Consider the following 18,936-nt stretch of genomic DNA (forward strand, 5'->3'; position numbering starts at 1 on the left):
TGTAAAAAAAAATTATTCCTGTGTTGTCTAAACCAACGTCAGATGTGAAAAGTTATTTAATGAGTTTACTGAAAGAGGAATCAGTGAGAATGGGCGTTCACACTGAAAAAGGAAATGACTAAACAAACACATGAGTCTGTTAAGTAATCAAGCCGCGCCCTTGAGAGATTCCCCTTCCTCTTTACACAGAGAGAGAGAGAGAGAAAAAAAAACAACAACATAATTTTACTGCTTGTAGGGGAAGTTAATGTAATTTCAAACTAACACTGGACTGCCGTTTAAAACACGATGTTAGAGGTATCTGCAGCGCCGTAAAAGGGCGTTAGTAGTTAATGGCATGAACCTAAGTTATTTATTAGCGCAAAAAGAAGAAATGAGCAAAAATGGAATATTGCCAACAACACTAATGTCTATGCAAATGAAATGCAGCAAACAACCAGAACTTGATTTCATCAATATAGACAAACATTGCAAACTTGCAAGCAATGCAGAGTAGAACATTACACTCCTTTTGGTAAATATTTCAGTGGGCAGCATAATCCTCTTTTGTGTCTAGTGGGATATGAGCGTTAGCGTTTCTTACTTCCCCTGACCATTTTTTTTTTTTTGCATGTGATTTTGTATTGCCTTAACAGTAAAAACCATATTTGCAGCGATTGCCCTGCAATGCGCGAATTAAGGAGCTCATATGCTTGGTTGGTGCTTGCCTGGCTCCCTAAAATGCAGTGACGAAGCCGTTTGACATCATGCCTCAGTCCAGCAGGCGCTTGACGTACCAGCCGTTGCAAGTCTTGTACTTGCGGATCAATCCTCTTCTGAGCTTTTTAGATGCTTATGTTTTAAAAACGAGAAACAGCTTTAAAAACCGTGAAGAAGCAATAAGCAGCACTTCCATCCCTCCTAATTCCCTAATTACCCAAACAGCGCCCGAAAGTCATCCCTTCAATCAAATAAAGGATTCATTCATTCATTCATTATATTTGTTCTTTTTCTTGTCAGCTGCCACAGCTCGCAGCATGCGTTTTCTACGCCGCATGCTCAGTTATTTTGAAGATATTTTCATTTTTATGATCATTGCTTGTCGCATTTCTCTGCAGTTCTTATGATGTCTCCTCTCTTCGCGTTAGCTCTGAGTTGGAAGCCTCTTGCACAATTTCGCTTCATTGACATTGACGTAATCAGCGCTCAATTCACATGATATGAGAACTTTATGCGCAACATCATTGTCGCGACAACCGCTCAATGACAAAGTCTTCTCAGCAAGCAAATTTTCTCGCCCTCATGGCTCGTTGCGAGAATATTCAAATTTCATTCGAATTGCTGGTATTGCGACGAACTCCAAATGACCCAAATCAAAGTGCGTTTGTGCAGTTCAGCTGTCCGATCTTCGCTATGTACACTGATAGGCTCTTGGAATCTTGCAAATTCTCTACTGGCATTGCTGTCGAAACACACGGGGCAGCGCGATTATTACGGTGCTCTATCCTCGGTATATATAATGCCTCTTGCGTTCTAAATATGTGCCAGCAAGAAAATAAAGAGCCTTGCTACACGAACTTTTACATCACGAGAGTACTTCAATGTAGTTCCTTTTCTAAATGCAGATCAGAGATTGTTCACTTCGAAGTAAGTTATCTATTCCGTGCAGAGCTTGTGCCCACCTTTTAATCGCGAGGATGTCTATCAGTGGCACTAGTAAATGGCGGACTTCCAAGCAATTGTTTCGATAGGCTTCGTTTTCCCCGGTGCAAAACATGCAGGCTAGCAAGAGGCCTGATGTTAAAAAAAAAAAAAAAAGTTAGCATAACGTTAAGCTTCGGCTTAAGAGAGGATGCGACAGCGCCTTCAACGCCGTCCCTTCATTCCGCCAATTTTAGGCATCTAGAGGCTGGCACGTAGTTGGCAAAATATACGTCTCTTTGATTTGATTTTAGGGGGAAGACGCATCATCGTCTCGGCCCCCACCCTACGTTTACAGTGAACGGCACAGAAGTGGAAGCACACATGTCGTCAGCTTGAATCCCTGACACAAATTGGACTGAAACTGGAAATAAAAAGCGAAGTTGATAGCACCCCACTGGACGCTACGCATTGCTACGCCATAGTTTAATACGAAATGACGTGCGTGTTCTTCGGATACGTTTTTCTCAATTCTTGGTTACGGCGATGGTGATGCCTTTTCGCCTGGACGAGTTGCGTCCAATATCGCGTAATAAAAATAAATGAAACCGAGGAGCAGAGAACTTGCTGAAGGTTGGTTCTGGCGAGCAAGTCGACAACGCTGTCACACTTGCTTCACGGCACTACATTTCACATCGCACAAGGGCGTTCTCTGAGGTAATGCATGCCCTCGAAGTCAAAACTTTCGCAATGTAGTCATAATTGCTCTGAAGCCGTGTAGAGTACAACGGCAGCACGTAACAGCTGCGTGTGTGCCGGCCGCTCTATGCTTCCGCGCCGCGTGTACCAGACGACGCGCCCGCAAGGAGCAAGAGTCGACTGCAGCGCCGTTAGTTCACGCGACCGACACCGGGGACACCTCTCCGAGCGGAGCTGTGTGTCGTGCTGGTTGCAAGGTAGCTGGTTGTGCCAGAATCAATATGTGCCTCAAATCCAATGCGCGGGAAGGATGAAGGAGGCTCTAGACCGTAGGAGCGCGTAGGGTGCTTCGGTGCCTTCGCCTCCTCTTTCAGGGTGAGGACACCCTCTGTACTGCTCTGTACCACCACGCGCCGCCGTTTTCCCCTTTCGAAGGCATGTTGTGTCCCACTCTACAGTTGCGTGCGGCGAGCAGTGTTGCGGCGTGGGCGCGGTGGTCTTGTAACTGCAACAACGCGACTGAAGAACGTATTTCGTTTTCCTCGAGGTAGTGATTTGACTTGGTGTTTCAAGGCCCGTTTTATGCTTAACGGAGTCGGTGCGACTGGAATTAAATCAGTAAGCTATCGCGATCTGGAGTGCTCCGCAGTGTGCTGGTTGCTCTGAAAATCGCTTACACTCCCACAATCCTACCTTCACTTACGGCGCGGTTCAGGTGTCCACAGAACGTGTAACAGATACTGCGTTTTTTTATTTCCTGTGAGCCAATTATTTATATTATTCATTACCTTATTTTTTTTAGTCAATATAGAGCATAAAGATATCGGTACTTCATAGAGTAATGTTACACTTGTACGAATGTGCAGACTTAACCCTGCCCCGCCGGGGTGGTGCAGTGGTAAGACGCCCGACTACTGTGCCGGAGTACCCTGGTTCGAACCCGACCTCGGCGGCTGCGCTTCGATGGAGGCGAAACGAAGAGGCGTCCGTGTGCTGTGCGATGTCAGCGCACGTTAAAGATCCCCAGGTGGTCGAAATTACTCCGTAGCCCTCCACTACGGCTCCTCTTTCGCCCTTTCCACTTTCACTCCCACCTCCCTCCCTTCCTTTAAGGCGCGGTTGAGGTGTCCACAGAAAACAAGCGAGACAGTTACCGCGCCTTTCCCTTCCTATAAAGCAATCAATCATGGGCAGACTTTACCCAAGACAATTTCCGCGGGGATATCAGTAGCAGGAAATATTAGTTGCGAATGGCAATTTTTCGCAGTTATCTTTTGCGATTACGTTTCTTTGAATTCTTTCTCAGAAATAATGCAGTTTACTATCGAGGTATAAAGATAGGTTGATAATACGATGCAAATGATCCTTGCTGATCTGTGTATAGAAGTCATGTTACTCGAGCATAAATTTTATCTAATGGTTATTTTTTGTTTACTACAAACTAAGGAAGAAAAAAAAAAAACAAGGTGAAAATTGTTACAAGCGACTGATTGTGAAACCTGAGGAAATCAAAGTTCATTTGACCAACATATCACTTTCCTTCTCTCTTCCTTAGCAATCATTCTTTTTTTTTTTTTTTTCTTCAGAGATGTAACTATACATATAGAAAACAAATATACCTGCACCTCGATTCTTGGCCGATCCCCCTGTGTGGGTATGTGCCATCAGTTTTAGAGGAGAACAACAACATCATGCGCTTTATAACTATAAGGGCTGGACGTACGCAGGTTTTGGTTGAAATCATAGGGACGATAAAATTCAGCCGAATTCACTTTTCACATTAGGTGTTAGCCAAGAAAGCTCAGCATATTCTTGGCTTGCAAATCATAGCTACCTGACTTTTTAGTGCGTGAAAGTTGACAATTAAAGAAGGAATCCAAAGACAAGCAGTCAGTAGGTTAATCAGCTGCATGTAAGCCACATACATAATCTTTTTTTTTTTTTTTTTTTTTTTTTTCCCCTCTGACGGAGTACGGATGTAGCGCGTACATTGCCGCGGCTGCCGGTTGTCGCCGCACAAGCCCACTTGTGGCTTCGGCGCTTCCGTTTCTGTATGCCGTTTTCAATATACTAAATAAAGATCATTATTATTAAAAAAATTAAAAAAAATCGTGGTGGGAGTAGTGGAGCGTATGTCCTGGCTATTGTGATGGTTGAGAACTTCAGTAGCTGCCATAAAAAAGCCGACCACGCGATTCCCACCCTCTGGCTCATTATAGCGCGGAAACCAATACAACCCATTTGTCACAAGCTGCCTCACCTATTATACAGCGGAAGATGCGGGAGCTTATGGCTGGAATATAGAGCGAAATTCACGGGACTCCGTCGCTCCTCTGGACAAGATTCGACAAGCCGATGGGGCAGCGACCGCCTGTCCTTGACGCGGCTGCTGCATAGTCGGCCGAGGGTATAAAATAACCGACAGCAGCACGCCCTCACCAGTGCGTTTGGGAAGATTCAAACTTCCGGCCACTCCGCGGTGCTCCGAAAGCGTATTGTGTTTCTTCGGGCCCGCGATCGACGCATCGTCCTCTGCACCTGTACGGCCGCCGCTACCGAGCAACACAGCCTTCGACGCCTCAGCAAACAAGAAGACGTGAGAATTTCATTCGCCACGGACTGTTGTTCAATCGAACATTATTTTCGCTTTGTTAACTTTTGACCTGACTTAGTAGTATTTTACGCTGTGTTCTTATGAACTTTTGCTCATACTTATAATATCTGAAATACCTGCTTTATCTTTATAGTCTTCATATTTTTTATCACAGTGTTTTGTTCATTGTCGGGTTATTTTTTTTTTCTCTTATCATTTATTTCTTCGTCTTTATCAATATCTTGTCGTGGCGTTGTATTCTCTTTCATTGTACTCTATTATTATCAGTGTAATTTTGGTCTGCTATTTATAAACCTTCAATTGTTTGTAAAAGAAAGTGACCTATTTGTACTTATTCCTCAATCACACACCGACACACGTGCTTCACGGGTTGACCGGCCTAACTTTTAAATGTGTTCACAACCCTCATAGAGGAACGACGAGTAATCGTAAAGGGGATCCCGCACCTCTTTTGACCGTAAAGGCGGGGGTTTGTGACACCATTTTAATGATGGAATAAATTTCTTCTACAAACACGACTTCAAGATCTATCATGTGCAGCTTAATTACTGGTATATGTACATTTCGCATTAAAAACGCCGAGACAACGTTTCAACCACAGAAGATTAGCACATTCATTTGCCGAAAAAAGCCAGCTGTATACATTCATCGAAAATATTTATTTTATTCGCTAAAAAAAAAAAAAAAAAAGAGCACCTTATAACCCATCAGTCCAAGAAGGTGGAGCAGAAAGCATTTCCTCCCAGCCGGCTAGACACTAATAATTTATGCCAGGGGTTCTGAAATTCCTTTCATCTCCCTCTCCGCGAAGGCATGCCACTGGTTTTTGTAAAATAACTCGTTTTCCCATGTGGTGCAAATAATGTAAGTCAAACCATTATCGGCAGTGACGACAATGGAACTCCTAAAACAGCAGTCAGGGTCAAGTCTAGTAGAGCAGCAAACATATTTCATTTTCGACCACTGACCTCCATTCGTAGGCGGGATGCCGCATTCCCGTTTTCTGGGCCGAACCTGAGTGAAGTCACTGGAAATGGCACCACAGATGTCGGTACTTAAAAAACAAAACAACAACAACAAAAAATGGATTGTTTCGGTTCTTCGTTGGCGGCGTTTAGATGTGCCATCGTGGAATGTCCACCGTTATGTTAAAGGCAAAAACAAGCTCCACGCGTGAAACATGACCATCGTCTGGAGAGCCGCGTAATTACAAAGAAACTGAGGAAGACGTGTGGACAGGTTTCAGCAATAGTAATGGTAAGGGGTGCGCAACACGTTAACTACATAGCGCCAAAGAAAGGACAATAGAGCTCATCTTAAAATGGAATTTTCACAACAACCAAACTGGCGACCATTCTTATTTCTTTATGACATCGTATACCTATCTTATGCGTGCGATTTAACCTGACTTCATTTTGCACAGTCACGGCTGTAAAGCTGCGCCCACCTTTAGAAGGGCGCAAAGATCTGTGGGTTGGCCATTACTACCATACCTCTAAAGACTAAAAGAGGAAAAACCCTGCCCCAAGTATGCGTATACCCTGCACCACGCATAGCGAATAAATGTCCATTGAGACATAGCACATATTTGGTACAATACTTCTTCAGTGTGACGGGCAGTACAATGTCTTTTCCAGACATAAGAACCAACTACGTCGGAACAACCATAGCAGCGTGCTCTTCGGCTGATCAGAAAAGCAACGCGATACAGCAGTCGGCTGCCTGGAGGTAGTTTCCGCCTACCTGGGAGCGTGGGAGGGTGTATGAAAAGCCCAGCAATGACAACGTTAGCGCGGCGGTACGACGCACAACAGAGTGGAAAATGCCCCTGTGTGTTGTCAGCTTGCGCCATCCAATAGAAATGCACAGGACCCCCTTTTCTTGAAACCTCTAAGCGCAGTATCCTCATGTAACTGATGGGTGGAGCAGGCACGCATTGTAGTGCAAAGAGATACGTTGTCTACGCAGTTCTTTCATATGCATGGCACTATAACCTGCAATGAAGTTTGATGTCTCGATCGCCGCAACAACATATATCCCCGGGAGAAAAGCAAATGCTTCTGAGGCGGCTTTTAGAGAGTTTTCATGCCACCAGCTGCATGAGCTTACAGGGATCGGATTGCACGCTCTGTGGAAGCTTCGCATGCAGTGCGACATAACTACATCGAGCGCGCCTGGGTAAGGACGTCATCTGTCGCATGCGTATCTAATCCTGCTGAATATGCTCGGTCGTTTATCGCAAATCGAGTGGCTAAAAGCATTTTCGTGACACGCTGAGGGGCAAATGCAGTGCCATTTCTATACGTTAAGTCGGCCTCCATCTCAAAATGTGCTTGCAAGAGTATAAGATCAAAGCGTGTAGCACTAACGGTCAACTGGCTGCCCAATTGACAAAAAAAGGTTCATATCTAAGTCTTAATTATCCGCATCGTTTCACAATCCTATATATGAAGTTTTAACATGGCAGGCAGTCTACCGCTGGCGATCACGAGACAAAAATCAGCTAGCGTTAAGAGCTGCGCATCGTGTGAAGCGCTTGGAATTTTCTTAGAAGACACCCTGCTAACGTCGAGGGGTGCGTGCAGGCAAGTGCGCCGTTCGCTTATCTCGGCAAGAGGAAAAGAAACTTGATGTCCATAAGCGTTTATTGTACATGGTCATCCATTTATTTCTTCTCCCTTCACAGGGGGATGCGGAGGCCAATTGAAGCCTCTTTAACAGGACGGGTTTTGATTTTGTGGCCACCGATGAGACCGTAGGTCCTCGACACCCCGACGCTGCCGACGATCTGGGCGCCGCTACTCGGGAACTCGACCACACCTTCCAACTTTGCTCCTACGGTGGCCGTGGCGTTCTTGCCCGCCACGTCCACGTTGACTTGTACATCCTAGTCACGAGAAGATTCAAATGGAGGGCTAACGTAATATCACGGGAGCTGCATAAAATATGACCAATATTGAGGGAATGAGGATATGCGCACCACTTACCAATTTCCCATCGGCAGACGACATGGCTACTGAAAGGAAGAATGAAAAATAAGTTACACGCATTAATTGCGAAAGTTGATGCTCGTGCAGGCAAAAGCCGAGGTAGCGCCCTAATTAGGTGTCAAGTTGCGAAACATGCTTGAGTCTGACTCGATGTCTGCAGGGAGAAAGATTCGTACTTAAACGGTCTCAATTACAAAGCTTTATCGTGGTACTCTCAACACGATTTCAATATACTGCATGCTGTACCAGCTAGTTGAGTTTCGGTTTAGGAAAGAAAAAATTGCAGCAGCTTTGCGTCCACTCCATGTCCTCATCCAAGTGCTTGCAATTTTCAGGTGAATGACAGTAGGTGTTACTGGAACATTGTTTTCGCTAATGGTTAAGCTCAAGTTCAAGTCACTAGCGTTAACTATGCGCTGCGCGGCCGTTTTATGCAACTTTTTTTAAAACAATTTCTAATCCTTCAACTGCTGCTTTCCGTCTAATAATAGCATCTATCCTGTTCCGCAGTTTTTCAGTTTCGTCATAACACGAAAATTGTGACCAGAAATAATCGCTCTTTGCTCTCTTTAGCTTCTAAGTATTCCTGAGGACATTAAAACTGCTTGAGGTATATAATTTTTATTGTGGTTTTAGTGTAATGTTTTTGTGAAGTGTTAGTCCTCGGCGGCTCCGTATGTTCTCATTGCACATTCTCTTTTAAAAACGATGCGCTGTGTATCTAACATAAGCTATAATAACAGCTTTAGTTCCTAAAAAGAAATTGTTCCAACACACCTGCCAAGGTCTGACAATATCTCTGAAATAATTTTGAAAAGGTTGTTTTCGGCTGTGATCGTGAGAACCGATGTTAGAGAGAGCACATATATCACCTACACAAATGAGCACTATATCAGGCCCCTTATCCCGAGGCAGAGAATGGATTTCTATAAATAGAACGGTCTCTCAGTTTTCTTATCTACCGACCGTACATTGATGAGTAAGCAATTTATAGAAAAAGTAAACAGTAAATTTAACAACCGTCGTTCCGCCCAACCAGGGGTTGGCGCGAACTGGTTCGTTCTCCAGGCAGGGACCCGTTGCACCACCAGCGGTGCTGCTCCGTCAGGGACGGGTATCTTAACACAAGACTGAAGGTTCTTGACAGATGAACTTGATTATGAGCTTTATGTAGTACATCTATTTACATATGCACACTTTTACAAGATTGCAAAGACATGACAACGACTGGAACCTGTTGGTCGGTTTTCCCGGGAGAGACTCCCAAATTCGGCAGAGCCGACGGTGCAGAGCACTTACCTAAGACCCGATCCAACCAAGAACACCTAACGAACCTTCGGCAACTTCAATTTACACCTCGGGTTCACACCCCTTGGCCCGAACTATCCAATCACTGGCCATAAGCGGCGTGATTGGGCCAAGAAAATTCCCCCTTGCCCCGTGCCCGGTCACCGCTGTCTCCAGCGCTCTTTCCACACTGAAACAGTACAGGCAGGTGACCCATGGAGCTTCTTATCTTTTTTTTTCTTTTTTAGTTTAGGGGGAGTTGACCCTGTGAGTACTCGCGAAGATGTTCGTTCCCACGCACCTGGCACACACCTGTCTGACCATCCGCGGACGACACCTGTCTCCTTCGCTTCTACACAAGAGACGCTGCCGACGCTTTGCGGCGCATTCCTTCGAACGAGATAGGGAGCGGGGAGCGGCTCCCGCTTCCCATTCAGGAACTCGAAGGGGATTAACTAAGCAATGCGCCACCACCTGCGCGCTAGGCGCCGGTTTACTCCCCAGCCTCTCCTTGTCGACTTCCAGTCTACAGGGCAATGTACGCCCCCGCGCGCACCTTGACGATCCCTTACATAAACCATTCACCATTAGCAACGCCGCCGAAGTTTATCATGATGCCAGAAGAATCAACAGCAGGAGAGGTGCTGCTTCAGAACTTTTTAAACATCTTCACAAATTATCACAAAAGCGTGAAACCTTGCTTCCTGCGCACCGGTAGTTTACCGCTTCCACGCGGTGACCCACTTAACGCTTGCCTTTGTTGCCCAGTGTTCGGCAACAGCAAACGAGCTACGAAGATTTCAATTATATGCATATCATCTCGACTCTTCTCTGCGAAAGGAAGTTAATGCAACTCTTACTGCTGCCCTCACTTCCATGCAGAGCCATCTGCAGACTATGTTTGAGGAGTTCCAACGTACCACACTCACAGACGATAGTAAGCGCCGTAAATCTGTGCCCCTTTCATGAGCACTATGGCTCATGGGATTCAATGGAACTGCAGAAGCTTCAATCAGAACGGTCCTACCCTTCGTACATTTGTGCCTCAGCGCCGTCCTCTTTTCATACTTCTTCAAGAAACGCGCGGTCCTTGTAAAATTCCTGGTTACTGCACTTACCAGACACCTACTATCCAACATAAAAACGGCCGTTCAGAGGGACAGGCGGCCGTCTTAATCCGAAACGATTGTCCTTCCACTCAGCTCTCGCTTCAATCCCTTTGCTCTTCCACTCGTGAGATTGTTGCAGTAAAAATCTTCCCCCCTGGCCAAAAACCTTTCGTCGTAGCATCGGCCTATTTCCGGCCAGGTAACGTCATGGCAGAGCCCTGTTCCTGGCTCCCTGACCTTGAAAACGCAGCACACCCTTATCCTATTCTTATTGGCGGAGATTTCAACGCACATCACGCAGCCTGGAGCTCATCTCAGCCTAACCAACGTGGTAAACACCTATATGACGCCCTTGATCAAACTCTTCTTACCCTGTGCAACGAACCTAACGTGCCGACCCGTATCGGTCTCCATCCCTCTCAAGCAGACACTACACTGGACCTTACATTCTCATCACCGCGTCTTATTCGGCGCTGGGAAGTCCTTTTTAATTCTTGGGGTAGTGATCACTTGCCCATCTTGCTCACTCTCAATCGTAAATGTCTTCGCGTTCGGACAACACGTTCGTTTTTCAACTGGGACAAGTTTCGTGCTAATACTACGACCCCCTTCTCGGATATTGACTCCTTTCTGTCTGTACTCCGAGATGCCCGCACTCAAGCTCTCGAATATATCCCCTGTGACGATTCCACAGTTGGCATGGATGCTCACCTGGCTAACCTTTGGCGTCGCGCAGATCACCTCACGCAACGTTTTCGGACACGCGGAAAACGTCACAAAGATCTCGTGCTTCTTCGACGACAATTCAAGCTTATCCGGGCATACCAGCTTCACCTGCAAAGTGAGGCTTGGCACTCTACATGCGACCGTCTTGGACAAGTACCGGGCCTATCACAACTTTGGCGCATCTTTCGTGGCCTAAATGGCAAGGCACGCGGGGCACCACCTCTCGCTGATCTCCTTCTCAATGGCAACCCGGCTGATGTTGAAGATGAAGTTATACGCACCTTTTTCCCACACGCCAGCCTAATGCCTCCACCAGCAGTTTCCATTTTCCCAGTCGGAAACCCTGATCCAGACCTGGATCGCCCATTCTCAAAGGGAGAACTGCAAGCAGCCCTCGGAAGAGGCAGAGCTCGCGCCACACCCGGGCACGACCGAGTTAGTTGGCAGGAGCTTAGCAATCTCGACTCGGCAGCCCAGGATGCCCTTCTCGACATCATTAATTCTTACTGGGAGACCGGAACGGTACCGGATAACCTCAAGCTTTCTCTTATTCTTCCTATCCCTAAACCTGGCAAAAACCCTCGACTTCCTAGTAATTTGCGTCCAATTGCACTGACTTCACATCTCTGTAAACTCATCGAGCGCCTGCTGCATACCCGGATTAGTCACTACATTGAATACGTCAGTCCTGGATTTCATCCAGCTCAAGCCGGCTTCCGCCCTAACCTTGGAACGCATGACTGCCTTTGGCTTTTGCGAAGAGTTCTGAATAGAGCTCATCGTAAAACGCTACCTGACTATCTCCTGGCTGTCGATATACACAAAGCTTTTGACAATGTTCGCCATGAGGTTATCCTGGAGGAACTCGCCAAACGCTTTCCTAGTAATCGTGCCCAAATCTGGATCCGCAATTTTTTGACATCTAGACCCATTCAGCTACATGGCAAAGCTCCGGGATGGGTGCCCAAAACCTATTACTTGGATAGGGGTGTACCTCAGGGCTCCATTCTCGGACCCATATTGTTCAACTTGGCCATGACACGCGTCGCCGAGAATCTGGAAATCAGCACAAGCGCAAGATTCGCTATATATGCCGATGATATTACCGTCTGGACTGAGGCAGCGGATTACGTAGACAAATATTCTATGGAGACTGAACTTCAGGCGGCCCTTCTTTGTCTTGAAGATACACTAACCAAAATTGGCCTCGAACTCGCACCACATAAAACAGAATTGATTAGTATCGACGGAAAACATAAAACCAACCCCAGTATGCAGATCCATCTTCACATCGGAGGCAACACCATCACCTCCTCAAATGGGCAAATCCGCATTCTTGGCCTGCCCATATCAAGCTGCAACAGCCCCCAGAAATGGGTTCGTCAGTTACAACGCCTTTGGCCAGCACTGCTACATACTATTCGTCGCCTGTCCAACCGGCACGGCGGTGCGCGGCAGCATGCCTGCCGTGCGATGGCCAGAGCAGCGGCGGTCGGAAAAATCCTCTATGGCACACCGGTCCTCCAACTGTCGAAGACTGACTTCGCTAAGGTCGAACGCCTTCATCGCGCTACACTACGCACTATTACCGGTCTACCTAAGCACACTTCTATAGCCGAACTTGAGCGTTTGGCCGCTCTTCCACCGCTCACTACCATCGTTACCGAGTCACAGACGCGTCATCGAATACGTCTAGAGAACACTGTCCAGGGGCGTCGCCTGCTGGCCTGGGATGAACAGCGTAACGACAAAACACCAGCCCTATATGCATCACTTCCCCCTTGGGAGATGCCAGTAGTCACACGCGTCCATCGCCGACCTATAAACCGCGATTTTGTCATTCCCCGGGAGCTCCTAGCTGCCCATCACCGACAAGAGCGAATCCCCGATACGACTGACATATACACCGACGCATCCATTACAAGCGAATTCGCATCTATGGCCTGGGTATGCGATGACAACCCTTCCCTTTCAGGCGCTTATGCCTGCCATCTACCTCAGGGTACCCCTCTTCACGCTGAACTCCTCGCGATTTGGGGAGCCTTGTCAGGAGTGCCTTGCACCGGACCTGGGTCAATACGTATTCTTACTGATTCCTTTGAAGCTTACAAGGAAATCGCTACTCCGGGTTCACAAGATGCAACAGCTACGGCTATACAGCGCCTCCTTAAACGCCACCAACTCTCGACCAGAACTGTCGCTATTCACTGGACCCCAGGTCACTCGGACGAATCAGGGGGCAATGCGGCGGCACACGCCGCGGCTGCCTTGGCAGGTGGGATGTCCACATTTACTTCCCCACCCCCCTTGCTTCATCCTTATTCGACCTTGGGCGGGCAACTCACCCCTTCTCTTGCCCTTATGCACTATACTCGGACCAGTCTTCGTAGCCTCAGTCAGCATCGCATGCAGGTGGCCACACCAGACCCACCTTTTACGAGAAGAACCCACCTCACCCGAAGTCAAGAAGTCTTTTTGAATAAGCTCATCGCCCATGCGGCTTACACGCCACGTATTATGGCCCGCTGGCGTCAGTATAAAGAGAAAATGATTACGTGCCCCCACTGTACGACTCTAACCTGCGGCGGCATATCTCATTTACTTTGGGAATGCCCTGCTTTTTCTACTGGACGCCCCGAGATCGAACCCTACCGCCTGAACTACCGTTCCCTTCTAGAAACTGATGCAAACACACAGATGATATTTGCCAAGTATGGCTCGTTTAGTGGCCTGGTTAGAGCAATGTGATTCGAGTGACGACCTAAATAAACAATGAAGATTATGTCTACTCCCCTTTATCCCCATCCATGGCCATGAGCCTTCCCATTCAATAAAGGACATTCAATCAATCAATCTCGACTCTTCCCACCGATGTCCTTTTGCCCGCAAGGCGTTCTTTTTGTGAACAAAGAGTTAGGTGGTACCACGATGCTGGGTAGACTTCGCTGATGGCCTGTGATTGCCACGACTTCCCCGTCTAGAGCCCCTCCAAGTTTTTCTGTAATATCGTTTACTTGCTGGTAGGTTTTCACCCTCATTATCATGGCTAGCTTATGGTTTAGCGCCGCAAAGTGACTCAGGCTACAAGGGACGCCGTAGTGGAGGGCTCCGTAAATTTCGTCCACACATCTCTGCCTTGCTTTTCTCCTCTATAGTAAAGCGGCCGCAGCTGTCGGAATTCGATCCCGTATCCTTGGGCAGAGCAGCCGAGCGCCCTAGCTAACCACTGTATCACAACGGCGGAGGAGTGGAGACGTTATATATTTCCTCAAAAGCTCTGAATGAGTGCCGTAATTAGTTCCAATTTGTTTTGGCTTACTCCTGATGTTTCGGCGGCTTTTAATGATCTGGAAATGGTCGCAAATCCATTTAATAGTCTGCAACAATCCTTGTTGCAATTCAAGGTGCAGTGTGGCCTTCCTGCTCTAGTCGGCCGAATTCGTGATTGCAGCTACAGCTTCGCCTGAGATACTTAAGGACTTACGTTCCTGGCACACAAGTGAGATGTGAGCAGTATCAAGGGGACGTATTGCTACTTCGGAGCTAAATTGCGACGCCCCTTCAAGTGACTTTCGGTGCTTGTGGTTTTAGCAAGATCACATTTCAAGGCCCCTGCAGCAGACATCGTTCACTTTTAAAAGTCACGATTCATGCGAGAACAATAACAAACGAAAGCTCACCCTCGCAGCAAACCGAACTCTCATCATCAATCGCAGCATTTATGTAAATGTAAACAAGGCAAAACGCTCACACAACTCGAAGCATGCAGTTGACAACAAATATGAGTGCGACCCGTGCATAGCGGTGCGCATGGTTTTTCATTAAAAGCACAAAGAAATATTTTACGCTTGTAAAAAATAAGCTTTGCCATGGATAAAGAATACAAAATTCCTCCCGGCTTTCCAGAGAGAAACGTGGCTTGGAACGCAACAGTAAGACTCCTCGGCCGCCAGTATAGTAACCCTGTGTAGTAACCACATAACCCTGCAGATAAAAAACGATGGCACACATCTGACGGAGTCGAAGGTATGGGGGCGAACTTGCCGCTCACCTTAGAGGTACCTACAGCTCCCACATTATGCGCATCTATGAACACGTGCCAGAGCGTACACATTAATAGGAAATCTAATCGGCAACCAACCTGTGTAAACAGGAGGTGGAGGCTTTGAAACAAGTGCGTAGTGGACTCCGGCAACACCCAAGGTTACACCACAATTACTGCAACTCGTCTCTTCCTTCACAAATACCCCAACACCTCATAAATAGCCTCGCTAAACAAAGACCACAACGCTAAGCCAATAGCGACGAAGTAAACTCTGGGCGGGGCCAATGGGCTCCAGCCTAGTTCCTCCTCCCACCTGTAGTGCTGCCACAACTCTAAGCCAATAGGCCGCGGCCAATGGGCTTCAGCCTAGTTCCTCCTCCCATCTGTAGTGCTGTACGCACAAATTCACGCGAGGACATTTCATAGGGTTCGAATTCGCGGCCGTCGTCACGTGCGCCCGCGCCAGACAGCCCGAGTCCCGTGGGAATGAGCTTCGTAGCGTCCGCTGCTCCTTTGCAACACACACACACACACACACACACACACACACACACACACACACACACACACACACACACACACACACACACACACACACACACACACACACACACACACACACACACACACACACACACACACACACACACACACACACACACACACACACACACACACGCACACACACACATATGGTCCCCGAACGTGCGGTCGGGAATATTGCTGCCCGCCTTCACCGACGCGCGGACATCCGGAGTCGTCTTACGGGCGTCGATGAGTCGGCGACTTGAAATCGGCACCAGCCAGGCATTCCGCGATCCAGGGCCATGGGAAACGAACGAAAAGGCACGCACCGCACGCCGGCTCTCAAGTGCACACAACACCGCAGCTGCGCTCTCGACGAGCAGGCGCCAGTCTGAAAGCCAGCGGTGTGGTACGTCGCCTTGATGAGTGAAACACCTCCCCAAAGTCCTTATACTGCAGCCACACACCACACGCAACCAAACAACGCGATGCGGCTGGCGCCAGGTTCAATACCTTCCCCCCCCCCCCACTCCCCCCCCCCCCCCCCCCCCCCCGCCATCCGCGCACACATGTGACATGACACGACAAAGCCTAAAGCGTCCCCAACCCATTTACCTTTTAGATCGTCGTCGAATCATGGGGAAACCAATTTGTTTTCAAGGTGCCACAGGGTAGGCATCACATGCGTTTTAACTGCGTGAGCGAATACATGTGTTGCATTTTGTTCGTGTAATAAAAACATATAAATAAAAGGCTTGTTTCTGAAATGCTGAAATGGTCCTCGTTTGTTTTACGCAACATTTTTGTTTTTGTTTTTTTTTTTTTTTCATTTCGTCATTTCGAAGAGGTGTTCAGGATGGGCTAATTAGCCAATCGCGCTTCCATCAGACTCCACCCGCTTTTTATTTTAGATGGATCGTCCCATATCCGCGATGACAATTATCTGTTAAGCGCTAGTCATGGTGCTACCACCAGTTTTTTTCACAGTTTGTTTGATTTATATGTGGCGTGCAAAATTTCATTTCGGCTGTCGCATGTGTGGTCCTGTACACCTGCACATCTCTGAGTTCGCATGGTGCCTTGAAGAATGTCGGCTTGTCGCCGAAGACCCCGAATCGCCAAGCCATAGCCGCCTATATTATCCTGCCCGGTCATGGGCGCAGAGGTCAAAGCTAGACGCCGACATATCTTTCCGCCAATTCTGCTGGCGTTCCTGAGGGCTGTGGCACGTGGGATGAGATTTCTGGCCCTCTGTCAGCAGTAGTACATACAAATATGCCTTTTGTTGCGAAAGCAACATTACGCCAGGTTTCAGCTCGTCGCGTATGCCGCGGCCATGAATGACCTTGAACAGCCGCGAAGATGAAGAAGAGGAAGAAGACGACGGAGAAGATGAAGAAGACGACAACGAAGAAGAAGACGACGAAGAAGGAGAAGAAATCTCGGTCGCCCACAGATAATGTTTTCGCTCCACATTCGGTTCAGCAGTGTTGAACCCCTCTCATTTTTTAACTTACTTAAACACCTATATCGAGAGATTCGAGACGCATTTACAAACGTTCATGGCACTGACTGTCTAAATCACGTAATTTCCGAGTGCAGAGACACGCGTCGTCTAATAGAGCAGCTATGGGCCTATGGGGACTGAACTGCAGGAGCTTCCTGTAGTATAGGTAGTCTCGTTTGACAAAGAACCGTTCAATAACTTTTGCCGCCAACACCTATTCCTGGTTGTGTGATTGGCAGCTGAGCTGAGTGAGAAATGGCCATGTCCACTGACTACCTCGCGCATCCTTTCGACTGTAACCAGACTGGTACCTTAATCAGCTATCTTGAATATTTGTTGCATTTGGGCATGGCAAAAACGGCGCAGCTGTGCGCTTACTGCAAATAAATGCTTTATACGTTGCTCCCTTCACTCTTTTCGAAATTGCACCAGTTAACAAGTTGACAATCCTAATCGCTATCCTCCTAGTTCTTTCTGTCTATAGTATACAGTCCAAATAGCTGTAGTACTATCAGTTCTGTGCTTTCTGGTATCCACTCTTTCATGCATTTATATGCGTTTCCAACTTCAAAAGGCAGATGATGATTAACGTTTTGCAACCGAAAAAGGTTGTACGCGAAACAAGTAAAAGAAGTTTCGTTGATGAAATGAGAGAGACAAAGGCAATTCCATATGCCAGAATAGGCTATTTAATAATTATAAACTACTGCCGGCTAATAAGCCAATCATATTCTTTTTCCTTAAGTGGCATCGAAGTATTGCCTGGCATCCTTGCTTTCTGTTGAAAAAAATAAGGCCGAGTTTAGGCGGCAGGCTGATTGCATACAGCAAAGGTCCGCAGAAGTTTTGTTGCGTACAAAAATAAACAAGCTCAGCGTGGACAGTATGTTGAAGGTGCGCAACGGTAAACAGCTGAAGGAGTGACCAACATTCGGGTGCAGAAATTGCAGAGGCGTTGTCGATTTTTACTTCGGTTTTCGGTATTCTGTAGTGTCCGCTAGCCTGACTGTCCAGCCTACGGGCTTCGGCTAATCACTAATCCTAGACAAGGGTCTCTTTTGAGATAAAAGCGACATAATTTCATGATTTAATGACGATAGTGCGTGGGGTGTTATGAATCTGTCAGAGTAGTGAAAGGGCTGCGAATATGTCGCCGGCTCCTGAAACGCTCGCACGCGGACGCAATATGCATACTGTTTTGTACGAGGTCACAAATCGGCAGCCCAACTATCTGCACCGCGTCCTGCTTATTATGCACATGAATTATAAAGGTGCGAACGGCCTCATGCACCATTCCTACAGAGAATGCCATACAGACGTGCGCCGTTTCTTCAGGCACTTCGTGGCGACGTCGCTCAGGTATCTCCAGAGTATTTCGCGTCAAAAGATTGTAGTATTTATCACGCAGCTTTCTGTCTTCTCGATATCATCCAAGTTAGGTACCCCTTCAAGCCAACAGTTCAATAGATCAGAATTCGGAAAGCTGTCCTATGATTGTTATGAATCATTTGGGCAAACGGATGCTGTCAAGAGCCGACTTTGGACTAGAACAGAGTGACGAGTGACCAAGCTGATGGTGGGTTTTACTGCACAATATGGAATGTGCAGACAAAATTTTAAAATTTTGTTTGTGACCCTTGCCAAAGAGACTATAGCTCTATAACGGCAACCAATGATGGCCGTAGGACAATATAAATGCGTGTAATTTTGTATATCTCTGGTTTCAGGTTTTGGCCTTGGTACGTGGTAGATATTTGAATCATAGATATAAAACAAAAGGGTAAATGTTATTATACAGGTAACAAAAAAGTGAC

General features: G+C 47.1%; 1 long non-coding RNA gene across 1 annotated transcript; it reads right to left on the bottom strand.

Moving 5' to 3' along the window:
• Window positions 1-7,575: 7,575 nt before the first annotated feature.
• Window positions 7,576-15,277, bottom strand: LOC146195342 (uncharacterized). The gene is made up of 3 exons (XR_014705552.1): window positions 15,187-15,277; window positions 7,921-7,949; window positions 7,576-7,820 (listed from the first exon to the last, which is right to left on the bottom strand). It is a non-coding gene; the product is annotated as an uncharacterized LOC146195342 (long non-coding RNA).
• Window positions 15,278-18,936: the final 3,659 nt, after the last annotated feature.

Source organism: Amblyomma maculatum, chromosome 3 (genome assembly GCF_055883805.1).
Source record: "Amblyomma maculatum isolate TAMU_Amacu chromosome 3, ASM5588380v1, whole genome shotgun sequence".
NCBI classification, from domain to species: Eukaryota; Metazoa; Arthropoda; class Arachnida; order Ixodida; family Ixodidae; genus Amblyomma; species Amblyomma maculatum.